Here is a 13,201-nt window from a genome sequence, read left to right on the forward strand (position 1 = left end):
GGAAATCAGGTCACCCTGCCCCTCTTCCCTCTGCTAGATGCTGAGGCACCGACTGCTGCCTCTGGGGCATCAAAGACATATTCACGGACTAGCTGGCCAGGGCAAGGTACCTGGGTGAGGGTCTCAAACTGGTGGCCCACAGGGCCATCCCCCCTGCAGATGGCTTCTGTTTGGCCCACACAGGCCCTCTCACTCTATTACACATCTCCCTTGTCCCCTCTCTGCCTCCTGTATTTGCCTTCCTTGTCTCGCCCCTGAGCTTATGAATTTACCAACCCCACCCTAAGAAACACAAAGATGCTCCAGGAGCTTCTGACATGGCTGGGAAAATAAGACAAACATACAGGCCAAGAGGACTGAGCGTGCCAGACCCAGTGTGTGGGACACACATCCTATTTTTGGAGTTTAGACGAGAGATCTCCCACGGACGTCATGATAGAGGAATGTACAGAGGTGAGTTGCACACTGAGCCTCCCCGGAAGAGGAATGTTGGGATGGAGGCTAGGGAGGAATGTTCCAGGAAGGGGAAGGCCAGGAGGGGACCGCCTGGAGAAGTTTCACCTGGCTGGGCTTCATTCCACACGCAGCAGGGGGCACCTCTGAGGTGTTTGCATAAGGGAGCAATGAGGAAGGTACAGAACAATCCAGGGAAGGTAGCAGGGGCGAGGATGGGGGTGGGAGCCGGAAAGAGGTACCAATTTGGGAGGAAGTTTGAAGGACGTAAAGACTGGGCAGTGTGGAAGCTGAAGGATCCAAGGACACTAAGCTTGAAGCTTCAGAGCAGCACAGAGACAAAGCTCTTGAATCATGGAGATGGGGAAGTCGTGAGAAGGCAGCTGCCCGGGGTGGGGCGAGAAGTTGAGAAATTTTGGTTGAAATGTGTTACATTTGATGGATGAAATAGGTAGCAGGCATTTAGAACTGTGGACTCAGAGATGGAGGTGGTGATTTAGGGCGGCAGTGGATTAGAGCAAGAATCCCAAGGGAGATGTGGGGGTGGGGGGGAAAGAGAAGAGAGAGAGAGAGGCATTACGGAAGAAGACGGGCGTGGAATCGGAGAGGGAGAGCACACAGATGTCAGCAGAGAGGACAACCTTAAGAAAGAGGTCCACTGACATCATCAAGTGCAGAGGATTCAGGAAAATCAGAGCAGAGCGAAGGCTGGGGTTTGGAGCCAGGGAGTGGCAGAGGTTTTGGCAGGTGTGGAGAAGACGGCCATGTATTTCAGAGAGAGACAGCCACGGGTGGAGAAGAGGCTCCTCATCTCAAGGAGCGCGTGGTAGATACAAGTGATGTCACCGATACCGACACCGGGTTGTGGTGAAGGAAGGTACAGCATTCATCTGCAGGGCACCAGTACCCGGGTGGCAGGGGGAGCGGGGTGGGGGGTGGGGTGGTGGCGGTGGAGGTCTTAGTTTGGGCAGAAAACTTTAAGATAGTGTCACATTGTGATGTATATCCCTTGAAGACTCTGGGATGTAGGGCTAGGACTGGGATATAGAACCAGGACTCTGTTTTTTCGCTGAACTATTGTCATTACTTTTCTTGTTTAACTGCTTTTCCTTTGTTTCTGCATTCCCTCACTTCCCTGCTGAGTAACTCCTTGTTCCTGCTCTGGAACTCAGGGAAGTTCTAGGCGACTAAAGCCTTTTTCTACAAACAAGAAAGGGGGGACACGGAGGGGCTTTTGTATCTGGGAGGGCCCCGTAGGGTCCTGCTTGGTTTCAGTGACAGTAAGAACAAAAGGAGATTCCTGGAAGTTTGAAGGCAGAAGGAGATAGTGGTGAGAAAAGTAATAAATCTGCTACGGAGAGATGATAAAATGAAGAAAGGGCTCAGACGTGGTGGAGGCGGTGGATGGAGATGCTAAGCTTGGATTTCACAACAGGCTGCACGCCCTCACCCCTCATCTCGGGCCCGCTCCTGGGTCCCCCCACTGTCTGTGCTCCTCACTCTTGGGCTTGGGCAGCAGAGGGAAGTCGGGCGGCTGGCCAGGGGAGGCACTTTTGGGGAAAGGCGAGGGTGTTCTCAGCTCAGCATTGGGGCCCGGAGCACCAGCATCAATTCCTTTTCCCTCTTGCCCTGGATTCCACTCTCCTTTCTCTAGCAGAGGCCCCCATTAGAACTGGTAGCTATTGTCCAGAGGGTTGGAAACGTCCGTGAAGCCCTCTGATTGGCCCCCGTTTTAGGCTCCCCAGGCACAAGCAGACAGACAGGAAGTAGAAGTGGGTAACCACGAGGAAGTGGGGGCGGGGTGAGGCCGGGGTTAATCATCAGAGTTCTTGGCAGCAAGTTCTCAGCCAGCCTTTGCTGAGGTGGTGAGTAACTACAGATTTAAAGTCCTCTCAGTGGCAGAGCGTGTCTCTTCAGGATCTGGTTACCCACGCTGACCCCCTAACGAGCACCAGGCCAACAGGCCCTGTGGATATAGGAACATCAACAAGCAAGGAGGTGACTTCGAGGATGACCTCACTGGAAAAGCAAACATACACCCCCAGGGGGGAAGGAGGTGCATGACCACAGCTGGGCTGGGAAGGCTGCTCTAGAGAGTGCAGGGCAGGAAGGGAAGACGGACGGAGGAAGGAGAGTGGTCTTGGTCTACTCTGCGAGGCACAGTGTGAAGGGGAAGACAGATTTGTGCAGGAATGACAAGTAAAGAGCTGGAAGGAGAAAAAAAAAAAAAAGTCTACTGCTGGGGATGAGGGTCCAAAGGTCTCATTCTCAAAGAAGTTCTGACTGTGGGTAAAATGTTATCAAACAGTACGGCACGCTACAGAGAAACTGTTCTTGAACAGAAGAGTTGATTGACGCGGCCAACTTCATTGTCTTATTTTAAGAAACTGCTGCAGCGACCCCAACCTTCAGTAGCCACCACGCTGATCAGTCAGCAGCCCCCAACATCAAGGCAAGGCCCTCTACCAGCAAAAAGATTATGACTTGCTTAAGGGTCAGATGATGGTTAGAATTTTTTAGCAATAAAGTATTTTTTAAATTAAAGTATGTACATTGTTTTTTAGACACAGTGCTATGGCACACTTAATGGACTACAGTATAGCGTAAATATAACTTCTATGTGCACTGGGAACCGCCCCCCCCAACCCCCCCAAAAAAGGTCTCATTCTGACAGAGAGTTCAGAGATGCTAAAGAGGGAGGTTGATATTGATGAAGGAGACGTAGGTGGGCCATTAGGCCACTGACCACGTGTGACCTGAAGGAGATCTAAAACATCCTGAGCCTTGAAACTGGCATTTTCTCTTATAGGCTTACAGGTGGGCACCTAACTCGTCGTTTGGCAATACCCTATAAATGAGAACATTCACATAGCCTATGATCCAGCTACGCCACTCATGCTAGGACACACACGCACGGACACATACACCTTATGATGGACTATTATGCAGATTTTAAGAGAAAGGAATCAGGGAGCTCTATATGCAAAGGTATCTAAAAATGTTAAGTGAAAACAACCAGTTGTATAACTGCGTGGTAGGATTTCACTTGATTAAAAAAAGAAACATGGTATGTATTTTTTTTTTTTAAATGGGTTTGTTTTTTTTTTAAATTAATTTATTTATTTTATTTATTTTTTATTTTTGGCTGTGTTGGGTCTTCGTTTCTGTGCGAGGGCTTTCTCTAGTTGTGGCGAGCGGGGGCCGCTCTTCATCGCGGTGCGCGGGCCTCTCACTGTCACGGCCTCTGTTGTTGCGGAGCACAGGCTCCAGATGCGCAGGCTCAGTAGTTGTGGCTCACGGGCCTAGTTGCTCCGCGGCACGTGGGATCTTCCCAGACCAGGGCTCGAACCCGTATCCCCTGCATTGGCAGGCAGACTCTCAACCACTGCGCCACCAGGGAAGCCCGGTATGTATTTTGTATTATACAAAAACATAAATACTTTCTATGTGTGTATCACAGGAATTTTTTAAGAAACCACTTTGTTGAGGTATGACTGACATACAAAAATCTGTACATATTTAATTATATTAAATGATGTCATGAGTTCACAAGGAACTGTTAATAGCAGTTATTTTGGGGGTTAGATTAGAAAATTGGGGTTCTAAGTAGGGGCACTTTTAACTTGAAACTCTTCTGTATGGTGTATATTTTTTTAATTTAATTTTTAAAAATTAAAAAAAATTTATTTTATATTGGAATATAGTCTAGTAACAATGTTGTATTGGTACAGCAAAGTGATTCAGTTATACATATACGTGTATCTATTCTTTTTCAAGTTCTTTTCCCATTTAGGTTATTACAGAATATTGAGTAGAGTTCCCTGTGCTATACAGTAGGTCCTTGTTGGTTATCTATTTTAAATATAGCAATGTGTGTATGTCAATCCCAACCTCCCAATCTATCCCTTCGCCCCATCCTTCCCCCTTGGTAACCATAAGTTCATCTCTAAGTCTGTGAGTCTGTTTCTGTTTTGTAAATAAGTTTATTTGTACCACTTTTTCTTTTTTAGATTCCGAATATAAGTGAAATCATATATCTGTCTTTCTCTGTCTGACTTCTCTTAGTATGATAATCTCAGGTATCCATGTTGCTGCAAATGGCATTATTTCATTCTTTTTAGTGGCTGAGTAATATCCTATTGTATACATGTACCACATCTTCTTTATTCATCTGTCATGGACATTTAAGCTGCTTCCATGTCTTGGCTGTTGTACATTGAACATTGGGGTGCATGTATCCTTTCGAACCATGGTTTTCTCTGGATATATGCCTAGGAGTGGGATTGCTGGATCATACGGTAGCTCTATTTTTAGTTTGTTAAGGAACCTCCATACTGTTCTCCATAGTGGCTGCACCAATTTACACTCCCACCATGTATGGTGTAGTTTTTAACATCTGCCCGTATTATTTAGCTTGATCGTTTTTTTAGTGACCACAGTTTGTGAACTAAATAGTCAGAATGCAAATCTGATAAATACGAATATGAATTCTTTTTTTTTAGCTGCGTTGGGTCTCCATTGCTACGTGGGGGCTTTCTCTAGTTGCGGCGAGCTGGGGCTACCCTTCGTTGTGGTGCGCGGGCTTCTCACTGCGGTGGCTTCTCTTGTTGCGGAGCACGGGCTCTAGGCACGCGGGCTTCAGTAGTTGTGGCACACGGGCTTCAGTAGTTGTGGCGTGCAGGCTTCAGTAGTTGTGGTGCACGGGGTTACTTGCTCCGCGGCATGTGGGATCTTCCTGGACCAGGGATAGAACCCGTGTCCCCTGCATTGGCAGGTGGATTCTTAACCACTGCACCACCAGGGAAGTCCAAATATGAATTCTTATGGGGACAATGGAACAGAGTATTTGAAATTGAGGTCTCTCCTTTTGCTCTCTCTCCCTTATCTGGCCTGAAAGCCTCACCCCTGAAAGTCGCTCCTCTGGTTTACATTGGAGGCAACCCTGGGTGGTGGGAAGAACGCTGGGTTTTGAGTCATTCATCCAGGGCCTGCCAGGGCATCCTGTACCAGACAGCATTCCAGGCCCTGCTCCGCCACTTACCGTGTGGCCATGGGCTCTCAGATTCTCATTTCCCTGTACAGCAGGGTAATAATACTTGTTCTGCCTACATCACACAGTTGTGAAGATGAAACAACGCTTTTGAAGGTACCTGGAGGGTAAGAGCCCTACACAAATATTCAAGGTTTTCAGAAATCATCGTCAGAGGCATTATCCAAGGTCACAGTGAACAAGTTCAATTCCCTGCAGATGGCGGGTATGGAATAAATTAAATGGACAGTCCTGAAATGAATCTATTCGGGGGTAACAGTAGGTTGCCCCCAGGAATAAAGTCACTTTTAGAAAAGAAAACTGGGAAGCAGGGACTTTCCTGGTGGTCCAATGGGTAAGACTCCGTGCTCCTGATGCAGGGGTCCCAGGTTCGATCCCTGGTCGGGGAACTAGATTCCACATGCATGCCGCAACTGAGTCCGCAGGCTGCCAACTAAAAGATCCTGCAGGCTGCAATGAAGATCCCACGAGCCGCGACGAAGACCCAGTGCAGCCAAAATAAATAAATAAATAAATAAATAAATAAATTTTTTTTAAAAAAAGAAAACTGGGAAGCATCTGTGCATAGTGGATGAGACCACCAACTCCAGAAGCATTTCATCTTAACAGATGGTAAGTGCAGTATATAGAAAATTGGGGGACACCCAAATCCAATTAGTATCCAAGTGTATTGAGTGCTCGCTAAATGCCAGGTATGAGCCAAGCACTTTACTTATTTAATCCTTATAACAACCCTATTATCTCCACTTTACAAAGGAGGAATGTGAGGCACAGGGAAGTGAGGTAATTTGCCTAAGGTCATAGCAGGGAAATGGTAGAGCAGGATTCTCATCGTAGATAGTCAGCTTAGGTGCTGAACTACCCCTTAGCTAAATGCTTGGAGTGCTTGCTCAGGAAGATCAGATTTAAAACAGAAAATAGTGGTGGCTTTTCAACATCCGACTGAAAAAGAAGGTATTAACATATTGTTTCTAAACTTTCCAGATAACAAGAATCATTATTCTTCTTGTAATTGCTTCTCAAACTGTAACGTGCCTATGAGTCCCATGTGGACCTTGTTAAAAATGCAGATTCGGGCTTCTCTGGTGGCGCAGTAGTTGAGAATCTGCCTGCCAATGCAGGGGACACGGGTTCGAGCCCTGGTCTGGGAAGATCCCACATGCCGCGGAGCAACTAAGCCTGTGCGCCACAACTACTGAGCCTACGCGTCTGGAGCCTGTGCTCCGCAACGAGAGGCCGCGACAGTGAGAGGCCCGTGCACCACGATGAAGAGTGGCCCCCGCTTGCCGCAACTAGAGAAAGCCCTCGCACAGCAATGAAGACCCAACACAGCCAAAAATAAATAAATTAAAAAAAAAAAAAGTGCAGATTCTACATAGAGAACAGACTTGTGGTTGCCAAGCGGGGTGGGAGGAGGATTGGGAGTTTGGGATTAATAGATGCAAACTATTATATAGGATGGATAAACAACAGGGTCCTTCTGTATAGCACAGGGAACTATATTCAATAACTTGTGATAAACCATAATAGAAAAGAATATGAAAAATGTATGTGTATGTATAAATGAATCACTTTGCTGTTCAGCAGAAATCAACACAACGTTGTAAATCAACTATACTTCAATAACACATTTTTTAAAATGCAGATTCTGATTCTGCAGGTCTGGGGTGGGCCTGGGGTTCTGCCAGCTCCCTTGTTGCTGCTCTGCAGACCACACTTGCAGGAGCAAGGCTCTAGGCAGAGGGCAAGAGGGAAATTGGAAATGGATTTCCCCACTGAAAATGAAGAAACTGGGCTCTGTTAGAACCTCAGTCTCCCGTGAGGCAGTTCCCAACAGCTGAAGCCCCTCCGAGCCCCCAGACATCTGAATTTCTGGGCCTACGGGGGCCGGTCGCTCCCCTAACAGACAGCTTTTTCTCCAGTTTTACCCACTGAGCCCTGGCGGGCTCTTCTTGGAGAGCTTTCTCTTGCTGAGGGGATCAGATGAGTGAGGGACCCTGAGCCAGCTGGGGGGACGCCCATGGAGAGCAGGGGGCAGCCTCCTGTGCTCTGGAAATGTTTGCTGAGAGAAGAACGATGAATCAGAGTGACCTGGATGATGAACTGTGTGGGCCGGAACAGGAGTGGCAGGTCTGAGGAGGGTGGAAGGTTGACTTTGCCTTCTTGGCTGTTGTGCTAAGGGCTGGTCCTCGGTGTGAAATTCTGGGTGTAAGGAGTTTGTGTTTTGTGAGGGCGAGGGCTGGTCAATCTTGTTGCTCTGCCAGATCCATACTAGACTTTTTTGTTCAACGAGTGAAAGAATGAAGAGCTGGGAAAGCAATGGAGCGCCTGAGGCCATTACTCTCTACCCAGCCCGTGGGAGGGCCGTGTGGATGACTCACATCCTGCTGCCCACTCACTTTCTCGGCCTAAAGCCAAGTGTCCAGGGGCACGGGGACGGCGAGCTGACCCCTTGTCCCTTCTGCCACAGGAGTGTCATCACACACGGTTCCTGAGTTGCCAGCGAGCTGCCTTTCTTCCGTGCTTCCCTGGTAAGAGCTGAGAAAGTTGGGCCTTGGGGAAAATGGAGTCCTGGTTGAGGTCTCCGGAGAGGACTTTCTGAAGAAGTGCCCAGGAACAATGGGCTTGATCGTTTTTTTAGTGACCACAGTTTGTGAACTAAACAGTCAGAATGCAAATCTGATAAATATGAATTCTTTCTTTTTTTGTTTCGTTTTGGTTTTTTTTTTTTTTTTTGGCTGCGTTGGGTCTTCGGTGCTGCCCCCTCTGTCTGGGTCCTACGCCACATCATGCCCAAGTGTGTGAACTCAAAACCAAAGGGAAGGGGCTTCCCTGGTGGCGCAGTGGTTGAGAATCTGCCTGCCAATGCAGGGGACACGGGTTCGAGCCCTGGTCTGGGAAGATCCCACATGCCGTGGAGCAACTGGGCCCATGAGCCACAACTACTGAGCCTGCGCGTCTGGAGCCTGTGCTTCGCAACAAGAGAGGCCGCGATAGTGAGAGGCCCGCGCACCGCGATGAAGAGTGGCCCCCGCTTGCCACAACTAGAGAAAGCCCTCACACATAAACGAAGACCCAACACAGCCATAGAAAATAAATAAATAAAATAAAATAAAATAATTTTAAAAAAAAAAAAAAAAAAAAAAAAAAAAAAAAAAAAAAAAAAAACCAAAGGGAAGAGACCAGGGATGAGCAGTCGGAAGGAGGCACGTAAAGTCTAGAGTGGGTGGGCTAGTCCCCCACCCCTTGTGTTGGCAGAAGAACAGACTGACCCGTTTGTCTGGCACAAACAAAATCCAGCTCTTTATGGCTGTGGGATGCTGGCCTGAGGCAGCTCTCCACATCAGAGCTTGGCTGTGTGGGTGCTTGAAAGCGTCCCTCCCCTACATTCCCTCTCTCTCCGCAACTGTCCCTGGACCTTGTGGGGGCAGAGCCACGGATACTGGGTGGCCAGTCCTGTTTGATGGGGAGTGAGGAAATATTTGACGATGGAAGCCAGCCACATCCAGAGCAGGTGGGAGTGTGGTGGTGGGATGGTGATGTGTGGTCCTTACTTGAATCGTTATTTTGAACCTATTTCTGTAGGCATTGACTACAGCTGGGTACAAGACAGGTTCCCTTTCTTTCTTTTCTCTCCTTTTTTTTTTTTGGCTGCGCCACGCAGCTTGCATGAGATCTCAGTTACCCGATCAGGGATTGCACCCAGGCCACAGCAGTGAAAGCCCAGAATCCGAACAACTAGGCCACCAGGGAACTCCCCCACGTTTCCTTTCTTGAGAAGTCTGAAGAGAACAGAGTTTTCAGCAACTCTAAGACATGGTCAGGCCATTGCATCAACTTTCTTTTTGGGAAGAACATGTGCTCTGACTTCCTGCCTCTTCTTACTCTGGAGAAAGGGAGGGCAATCTTGAAGTCAGGTCTCCTAGAAATGCCCTTTTCTATTCTGACAGGGTTGGAAGAGGCTTAAAATACAGGCTGTAAAAGCAACAGAGTTAACAAAAATAAAGAGGAAAGAAGGGGGAAGTAAACGGGTTAAGTGCAAAGAAGAGTTACCACCTAAGGGCATCCTATTTGCCTCTGCACTTACTGACAGCCAGGGAAAAAGCACTTACAGACTCGAAGTTTGTGGGGTTCTTCACTGGTTTAACTGTTGCTTCATTCTCTGTGCCTCAGTTTCTTCGTCTGTAAAATAAGGTAAAAGTACGTCAAGAGAGGTTTATTAGAGCATCACATGAGCTAATGCATGTAGAGCATCTGAAACAGTGTCTGGCGCAGAGTAGACATGGTAGATATTACCACTACTTCATTCATTTGTGACTGCAGTCAAGCGGAGGGGAGTGGTGGGTAGAGAAGAGGTGGTTTTCCTTTACTCAAAGGCTCCCACCTTCTTCTCCCTGAATGTGCCTCTCCCATCTCCCATCCAAGTCTGAATGGATGGCCTCTGAAACTGCCTTGGATCCTGGTCTGGCTCCACAATGTTTCCGTTCCCCCCTGCAGTGCCCCCTCCTCCAAGCAGACCCTTTCCAGGATGCTTCCTTCCTGCTCAGTGAATGGTGACCTCAGATGCATTTCTCTGACTGCAAGCGTCTCCGAGCTCAGAAAGTGCAGAAGTGGTACTGCCTCTTCCTTTTGTCCATGCTTCTGCAGGTCTGGAGGGGCTGGTGGGTCAGCTTTCCCAGCTCTCTACAATTTAACTCCACCCATGGAGTCACTGAGAGATGGAAGCATCTCCAAGAAAACTCCAAACCCATAGTGCCCAGGTTGGTGTTCAGCGGCACACGGCAGGCTGTCTTGTTCAATTCTTTTTTAATTTTTTGGCTGCACTGCCTGGCTTGTGGGATCTTAGCTCCCCGACCAGGGATCGAACCTGGGTCCTCGGCAGTGAGAGCACAGAATCCTAACTACTGGACTGCCAGGGAATTCCCTGTTCAATTCTCTTTGAGGTGAGGGTGGGTAAGGGACCCTTAAGCTCCCGGGCTCTGTGGCAGGGACTCACCAAAGATCCTGGGGGCAGTCAGGATCTGAGCCAGGCCAGGCCTCTCACTCCTAGGCCAGCAAGCCCACTCATGTGCCCTGAGGCACACACTATACCCCATCCCACCCCGCCAGGGCCCCGGCAGTGGGCCCCAGTTTCTCGTGGCCCCCCATTCTTTATCAGCAATGGGAGAAGTCTGAAAGAGCTTGGCCTGGATGGCAACTCTGACATGTGACACACAGTTCCTTTTAAACATGAGCTCTGCACAGTAGGCCTTCAGCTAGATACTGAATTCAGTAAGAGCGCCGAGATCACACCAGCCGTGGAGTAGACATCCTTTCAAAGGACTTTACGTACACTGATTGAGTCCTCACAACAGCCCTAGGAAGTAGCAACTCTTAATCTCTCCCCTTTACAGATGAGGAAACTGAGGCATAGAAGGTACTTGCCCATGGTTATGTGACTAGTGAGTAGCAGAGCAGGTAGTTCAGCTTTATTGTCCATACGTTTAACCACCAGACCAACTGGCTTCGCTAGGGTCCAAGAGAGTGTGTCCAACGCCTTGATTCTAACAGAAAAACATCATCCTTGGGATCTCTGCCCTCTTTCCTGTGTTCAGCCGTAAGGTCAGAACCAGCGCCATTTGTGTGTGAATTGGTGGTCCTCATTTTTTCCATCTTTTTCCATTTCCAAGGCACTGTAACTTCTCTCCATAGGCAGAGCCCTAGCTCTCCTCCCCAATGGGAGGATGAGGCGTCCCAACCATGGTAAGTCCAGGTCTCTAAGGGCTGTACCCCACTGATCCTCTCTCCCCAGGTGAGGTGGCCAGGACCCAACGCAACCCCCCACGTCCCTTTACAGCCCAGTTCACTCTGAGTGTCGTCCTAAGGAGAAAGGGTAGAACCCTTCTAGAGCCTGAAGATGTTCACAGCATTCATGTGTGTCGCAAGGGGAATTTCCTGAATCTCTGCCCCAGCACTCTCCTCAAACCCACCCCAGGAGGCCTGGACTGTGCCCTTGCCTTGACAGATATGCACCATGGCTGCCCCACGGCCTTCAACAGACACTGTCCAGCAAGTGTTTGCCAACTTAAAGAGCTAGTACCACAGACCAGCAAAAGTAGACAGAACAGACAGAATGAAAAAAAACACATACTGGGAAAAGTTCCAGGCAATTGCCTTAATAACTGCTTTGAAAATTATTGTTTTCAATGGCAGAACACTAAGGACCTTTAACAGACCAGTCCTTTATTTTTTTTTCATAACCTGGAAATGAAGTAAAGGTGGAGGGAGGAGTACAATTTAAGATGTCAGAATTACATCAGATTTGCACCCCAGGGTCAGTGCTCCCGGACATGCATTTTCTTTTTTTGGACATGACCTTGGGACTTAGAGCTTTGTAAGTTACTCATATAACTCCACCAGATTTTCTAGGCAGGTCAGAGGATACTCCGGTGGAGTTTAACCCTCTATAGATGACCCGGACATAGCAATGATTTACAACGTCTTCGTTCCTGCTATTCAGTGCCCAGCTGCTAGAGATGGCAAACGGCGGGGAGGGCTCCAGAACATTCTAAGCCTGGTAAATATTTCTGTTGGGAATTCTTTAATCTCACTACAACCCTGACAAGAGACGATGACCTTAATCTCCCTTGGCATGATTGGTTCGTCTTGAACTTAAGCCAAAGAGTGAAATGCCCCTAAATGTGCAGAGCAAATCTTACTAATGTCAAAACTACATTATATACCATGTAGGGGGGCCAGAAATCAATCTATCTCAAAATAGGAAAGCTTCCGGGATGCAAAGAGAACACCCTTACAACCTTTTCTACATTCTAAAACAGGAATATTCACGGAAAGAGCAAGATGGAAATTAGCATTCACTGAACTCCTACTGAGTTCTAGTCACATTCACACACGTTAACTCACTTAATCCCCGCTACCAGGTAGGTAGGGATTGTTAACAATTTACATTCCTGAGAACGCCGTCAGAGAGATCTGGAAGTCGCTCAAGGTGACACACTGCAGCAAGCAGGAGTCAGGATCTGAATCCGGAGCAGCGTCCTTCCCCACGCGCCACAGCTGCGGCGCAGAAAACGCAGGTCTGCCGCGGGGAAACTGATGACTCGCAGCCGTCCTGGGGCTCTGCGCCATAACTGGGAGACAACCTGGTTCTCGTGACTGCTCAGTCTGTTTTCACCCAAGTGCATGACTGCGGGAGTAAAGCGACCACGTGAGCCCTTTCCCTCCCCCGGCGAGGGACAGTGCCTGTCTGGCCAAGGGCAAGTCACAGGTGCGACAACGTGCCGGGACTGGATTCGGAGCCCCAGGGCGCGAGCTCTCCTGCAGCGTCACCGGGAGGACGGGAGGGAGGGAACTCGGCCAGGTGTGGCCTCCGGATGCGGCAGGTCACAAGTGCGCTGAAAGTGCGGCTTGAGGCGCGGCCAGCTCCTTAAAACTGGGCTCGCGCGGGAGGAACTATGACCTTGGTCGCGGCCTCTACAATCCCCGCTTGACGAACTCCAGCGGCAGGGTGAGGGCGCCCCGCGGCCTCCGCCGCTAACCAGCAGGCGCGGCCAGAAGGTGCCAGGACGCCAGGGCAAGGCCGCAGGGAGGGGGCTGGCCCTCCCCACGTGGACAGGCTCCCAGCTGGGGGCGTGGCCGCCGGCGCTGGGCGGGCCAATGATCGCCGCGGTCGGGCTCATCCGGCCGGCCCTCCGGGTT

The 13,201-nt window shown here is 49.1% G+C and overlaps 1 long non-coding RNA gene across 2 annotated transcripts in view; it reads right to left on the reverse strand.

Moving 5' to 3' along the window:
• LOC132376838 (uncharacterized) overlaps nt 1-13,121 on the reverse strand; it is a 32,412-nt gene extending 19,291 nt beyond the window's left edge. For both annotated transcript variants that reach the window (XR_009506443.1, XR_009506442.1), the window contains exons 1-2: nt 12,407-13,121; nt 9,616-9,685 (exon numbers count right to left, since the gene is read on the reverse strand). This is a non-coding gene — a long non-coding RNA (uncharacterized LOC132376838). The remainder of the gene's footprint in view (nt 1-9,615; nt 9,686-12,406) is intronic.
• Between the last annotated feature and the right edge of the window lie 80 nt (nt 13,122-13,201).

The sequence above is a fragment of the Balaenoptera ricei genome, chromosome 13, assembly GCF_028023285.1.
Source record: "Balaenoptera ricei isolate mBalRic1 chromosome 13, mBalRic1.hap2, whole genome shotgun sequence".
NCBI classification, from domain to species: domain Eukaryota; kingdom Metazoa; phylum Chordata; class Mammalia; order Artiodactyla; family Balaenopteridae; genus Balaenoptera; species Balaenoptera ricei.